This window comes from Stegodyphus dumicola, chromosome 10, assembly GCF_044657685.1.
Source record: "Stegodyphus dumicola isolate Sdum_Otavi_A_Nest chromosome 10, ASM4465768v1".
Lineage (NCBI taxonomy): Eukaryota > Metazoa > Arthropoda > Arachnida > Araneae > Eresidae > Stegodyphus > Stegodyphus dumicola.
In genome coordinates, this window is record NC_140777.1 from 4028327 (window position 1) to 4034518 (window position 6192).

General features: G+C 35.3%; 1 protein-coding gene across 1 annotated transcript in view; it reads right to left on the minus strand.

Moving 5' to 3' along the window:
* Positions 1-5746, minus strand: part of LOC146994847 (uncharacterized) — an 86611-nt gene extending 80865 nt beyond the window's left edge. The window contains exon 1 of the mRNA XM_085824574.1: positions 5700-5746. The gene's annotated coding sequence lies outside the window, so the exon portion shown is untranslated. The remainder of the gene's footprint in view (positions 1-5699) is intronic.
* Between the last annotated feature and the right edge of the window lie 446 nt (positions 5747-6192).

A 6192-nucleotide genomic window follows, 5' to 3' on the forward strand; every position in this document is an offset into this window, starting at 1 on the left:
CCGGCTAGCTTTCTTTTACTATTCGTCACGCGCTGCACTGCGCGAGAAATAAAACCATTTAATTTATAATTAAACTAACATTAGCTTTTTAAATACCAAATTCGTAACAATATTTTCATATTAATAATAAATACTAAAAATAAATTTCACAAATCAGCAAAGATAAAACTGCCTCTAATATAATCCTTGGACGATATAAAAGTAAAAACAGCCACAGAATAAATACATTAATAGATGCCAGTTTTCAGTTATCAAAACATATCTAAATTTACTGAAACTTTAAGCATTGCAACAGAAATCTAATATAAACATACATTATTAGTTTATAAAATTTAAAAGTTAATTTGCCAACCACTGCTTCAAAAACTATTTTGCTGCAACACCTTTCAAGGTACTTAAAGAGTAGAAATTTTTTAATGCATGTTATAATCTCTTTCAGACATTATATGCAGTAATGAAAATCCTGTTCACTAGCAAAAAAATAATTTTAATACACTAAGTTTTCAGTAACTATATGCAATACAGCAAACTTAGCAATATTGATAGCATAGAATGCTGATCAATATTGAAAAAAAAAAAAACTTGGCAGTTGAGGCAAATAAATATTCATCTTTATTTCAATTGACATTTACAGCCACAATTCACTTGGCACTCTAGTCATGCCTATTAAAAAATATTTACCTTTCTGATACTGTAGTAGGAATAGAGCAGCAAGGCAGTGTCTTAGCAAGAACAGAGGGATATGCAAAAGAGCATAGCTATTCAATATGAAAGTTCACTAAGAGAAAGATTTATTCTCAAAATTTTAAGTTCAAGTTCTGAATTAGTTACATCTTCAATGTTATGTAAGTCATATTATATGGACTGATCTAGACAGAACACAGTCCAGAAACAGTTAACAATATTTTTAGAACAGAGAGGGAAATGACCAAATTAAATATAAACTGGCTATTGCTAATTTAACTGGCTATTGCTAATTTAACTGGCTAATTTAATTAACTGGCTATTGCTAATTTAAATTGTAATTTTAATTCGCATATACTTTATCTTCCATATATGCATTTCCTACCTTTAGGGTTAATCAAATAAGGAAAAACAAGAAATGTTTCATGATAAGATGATACAGTTGGTAAAATCCAAATTTTTTTTTGTTAACATAGTATGCTGCTAGAAATTTGCTTGTATCGAATGGAAAGAGAGTGACAGTGCGCTTTTACTCTGCATCAGATAAAAGAATGTCTGGAACAACAAAAGGGTGATAAGAAGAATCTAGATGGTAGAATGGGATATTTCACTTAGCCGCCATCAATCTGCGAAGAAAATTGTAATGAATAAAAATAGACAAGCAATGTGAAAAAAAGTTGGACCAATAAGGTAAGTAGTAAGTACTTAACAAAATGTTAAGTTAAATAACTAACAAAATGTTAGGTAAGAATATCCGAAAGATATTTGCATTTTTCTCTAGGAAAATGGTAGAAATTTGAAAAGCACAGAAAATTTAGGTTGGTTGGTTGGAACTTTTCGGCACAAAACCCATGGTGATTAATATTGCACCAAACAAAAGATTATGTATTTTCAAAACTTAAACTAATAAAGACAAGAACACATGCACCATTCAGTGCATACTCACGAGTCATGATTGGAAATTTAATACAATGTTACATATAGGTATAAAATAGCAAGCTATAAGATCAAACACACAATTTTCTTTTTTACTAATTTTTGAAAACCATGAAATACAGATAGTAAACTCTATAGTCAAAGGATAAATTCTGATGAATATGAATATAACTAGATCCCAGTTAGATCTTCTGAAACTCAAATTGGATTCAGGGCATCCAATTAACATGGTAAAGCTTTGTAGCTTTTAAAAAGTTAAAAATGTTAGAATGTAGTTCTTTACCAACTTAATCTTTTGCTGAAATCTCCCAAGTATTAAAAACAAATTTCGAAAGCAATTAAAATTTGGACAATCAATTAAAATGTGTTTAATGGTTAAAACAGTGTTGCATTTAGCACAAACTGGTTCAATTTCGCCCATCAATAGGTATCTGTGTATTAGCCTTGTGAAACCAATTCTTAATCAGGTCAGAAGGACCTCCTCCTTTCGGTATAGGGTACATTTCCAATGTTCTATTTTATGTTTTGTATTTCGTAATTTATTGGTTAACTGTGCATCCAAAAGATTTTGCCATTTCATCAAAATTTTCCTCCCAATCAAAGTGTTGTTATATGAATAGGGAACGGGTTAGCTGAACAGGCATATTTTGCAGTGACATCCACCAGTTCGTTTCCCACAACACCAATGGATCCTTTATTAGACTAGAATAGAAGAGAAACACGCCAATGTGACAATCAAAATCGTAAAAACAACCTTGTATTTAGCGTAAGTATTTTGAAACACTCAATCGATTTCGAGGGCAGCTAAAGGTCCCTCCTCATCAGGAGAAAGAAATAACAAGAAAGAGGAAAAATACAGGGAAAGGAGTCTTAGAAACACGTGGTCCTTATTAGCACTGCACGTGGTTGTAACCAAATTTTTAATCAGAGTTGCACTGGCCACCTACTTTTACTGAGCCAGGCTATCTGATCAAACATGTAACACAAAGGACAAGAAAAATGATGAAGTTAAAAATAGGGAGCGAGGGGCAAATGCACCTTCACGCTCAAAATCTGAACTTCGAATAATGGAAAGCAACCACTGAACAGATTTTTATACCCTCTGGTAATACCAAATGCGAGCAGGTAACACCATTTTTCGGCAAAAATAACTGAATTAAGATAGTAGAATTTTAAAGGCATTACGAAGGACTGGATTGGACTTAAAATCATTAACTAAACATGGTAAATCTTTATGAATATGAAAAGCCTCAAGAAAATCCAATTCACCTATGGAAGAAGCCTTTTGGATAATTTTTGCAGACCCAAAGTCAAAATTATGGTTAAATGTCCAACTATGATCTGCTATTGAAGACTTGTTAATTTCGCCTTTTCTGACATAAGATTCATGTTCCCTGATACGAAACTTTAATGCTCTTTTTGTTTGGCCAATATATCTTAAACCACACTGACACGATATCCTATAAATTCCCCAAGAATTCAAGACAGAAACGCAATCTTTTAGAATCGAAGGGTGAATTTTATTAATAGGTGAGAAACCGACTTGAAAATTGAATTTCTGGAGAATCCGTGCAATTTTATAGCTAACAGAAGGATAAAATGGAAGCACGACAAGGTCATTGTCGATCCTTTATTGTATCCTTTATTGTTGGGTACCAAGCCAAGGCTTACTACCCAGCAATAAAGGATCTGGTAACCTTTGGCTTTTAAGCTAACACTGAACTTCAGAACTTCTACGATTAACAGATTTGTGTTATCCACATAGGATTCAAGAGCTTTTAGCACACAAAGCGAGTGTGTGTAACTAATGAAATTTTTCAAATGTTGTTTACCTATGGAAGAGAGAGTTAACAGCAAAGCAACAATCTCTGCAGTAAAGATGGTATAAGCGAGATAAAGTTTTCTTCCCTCAACAGTATTCCCGCACACGAAGGCAGAGCCGACGTGATCCTGGGACTTAGATCCATCTGTATACACTGCAACATAGTCATTGAAAGCCTGTCTATGTTCATAGAAAATCTGCTTGTACACATCATCATTGGTGTTATCTTTAGCTAAGTTGGAAAATGTGTTGAGAAGCTCAATGTAAGCATATTTCCATGGAGGATTTCCAAATATTTTACTGCTTGAACTTTCACCTCTTAGAAGCCATGTTCTTGCATCCACTGTTGAACGCATAATCCCAAAGCAGGAATACAAGAAAGATGCACTTGGTAGAGCAAATAAAACTGGCTATCGAGCACTAAGCAGTTGGCTGAATTATCAGGATGTGAAACAGTTTTTGAAGTAATAGTGAAGAGACAACTACTCATGTCTCAGCTGAAGGGGTGGCTCAAAACATTCTACATACAAACACTGCACAGGCTTTTATATATTTTTGAACAAGGAAATGTAACATTTTATGCAATTCAGCAGATCTTGTCATAACCAAAAATAGGGGAACAACTTTAGTGTTTTCTGTACTTTCTGTAGTTTGAGGTCTTTTACTAGATGATTACTTGGCAGTTTCATGAAGTGTAATAAAATTTTGCAAAGCCATATTTGAAGGAAATAAAAATTCGAACCCGGCATCCCCACCCACCACAGAGTCCAACAAGGGGACTCAGATTCCTGCACCAAGGATAACCAGGTTTATATGCAAACTGAAGCCCCACAGTCAGCTTTCCTAAAAGCAGGTACTCCCGAGAGCTTGTCCCCAAGCCACTGACAAAAGGACCAGTGGCCAGCCGATTGATACCCATGAGTCAGTTTAGAGCCTGGACCATGGATAGAAGGCAGAAAAATATCTATATATCTGATGTAGGAAGAAGGGATTTGAAAATAGAAGTTCTTATTCGAGCTGATGCCGCAGGCGTAAGGTATTTCTCCCGCCTTCTTAGCATGTCTTCATGGTGTCTTCAGCATACTCGGCGCGTATTCGAGATCCCGTGGTTCGAATCCTGGCGAGGGCATTGCTCATATTTCAACTTTTCTGCTTTCAAAAATATTTAACGTCTCTAAGCGGCGCCCAAACTAAAAAAGGTGGTGGATGATGATGTTCCACCACGAGGATTTGGCAACTAGGTCCTCTAATAACCAGTCACCTTTTAAAAGGGGGGAGCACATAAGATATTTCTCCCACCTTTTTATAGCATGCCTTCATGGTGTAACGGTTAGCATACTCGGCGCGTATTCGAAAAGTCCGCGGTTTCAAGTTCGGGCGAGGGCAATGCTCATTTTTCATCTCTCCTGCTTCAAAATAATCTAATGTCTTTACAAACGGAAGAATTCAGAAATAGAAAATGGGCTGACTGCTCTGAAATCACCACTTGGATGGGCAGTCATGGGAAAGATAAATGATCAAGTTTCAGAAAGAAACTACTTATCTATGCCATCAACAACAATATCCATGTCGACTCAAGAAAACTTGTGGAAGCACTAGGAATCATGCTAAAAGAAAATAAAACTCATTCAGAGTTAGAAGAAGCAATGCGGGATCATTTTCACAAGACTTGGTCGCACGGTCGATATGAAGTCAGTTTACTTTGGGTTCAATGATAAAGAAACTTTACCAAGTAACAGAGAAGTTGCTAAAAAATGATGGATTCCCATGAAAAAGAAGCTCCTGCTGAAAGATAAATTTGACACATAAAATGCAGTGTGTGAAGAATGGCTCGAATCTGGAGTAATACAAGAAGTACTGGAAGAAGAGGAACAAAATGAATTGAATTGATACCTAGATTGCTTCTTGAATTTAGCAAAGAAAAATATGGATTATCTCAGATAACAGAGATGTTCTTCAAATATCTGTTCAAAGAAATAATTGTGATTTCTTAAGATTCCTGTGGTGGATAAACTGAGAACAAAAGGAAATAAGAAAATTTCGCAGCTGTACAGTAGTCTTTGAACTAAAATGCAGTCCGTTTCTTTTAGGAGCAGTAATCAACACTCATTTATACGAATGTGAACTTTCTTTGAAGAAGCATTTAAAAAACCTGAACAATTCCTTCTATGTTGACAACTGTGTCACCTTAAGTGAATTCGAATAAAAAAAAGAATAATTTATTGCAAAATCAACTCAGTTAATGGCAAATACTTACTTCGACTTAAGAGGGTGAGAATAAACAGAACTCAGCAGTGACAAATCTACAGTGGGCGAACCATTGAAAGTACTTCATCTTCTGTGGGATAAATATGAAGAGGCATCCTTCATCCCTAATATCCCCAATATCGCATATTTTTGGCCGATGCTTCAAGGAGATCTTATGCAAGTGTAGTATATTTGAGAAGACAATATAAAGAAGTGACTCTACTGCAAGCCAAAGCATGAGCAGCTCCCTTGAAAAAAACAAGCATACCACAACTTGAATTGCTTGCTTGTCTTACTGGAGTGCAATAAGCCTCATTTGTCATGAAGAATAAGGTTGAAATTTCAAAGGCATATTACTGACCGATTCTTCATCAGGACTTTTCTGAATAAAGAACGTAGAAGTTCAGAGCACTTTTGTAAATATTAGTTTCAGAAATTAGAATGCTATCGGACCAAGAAAACTGGCACCATGTCCGGTGCAGAAAACCATCTGATATGCCATC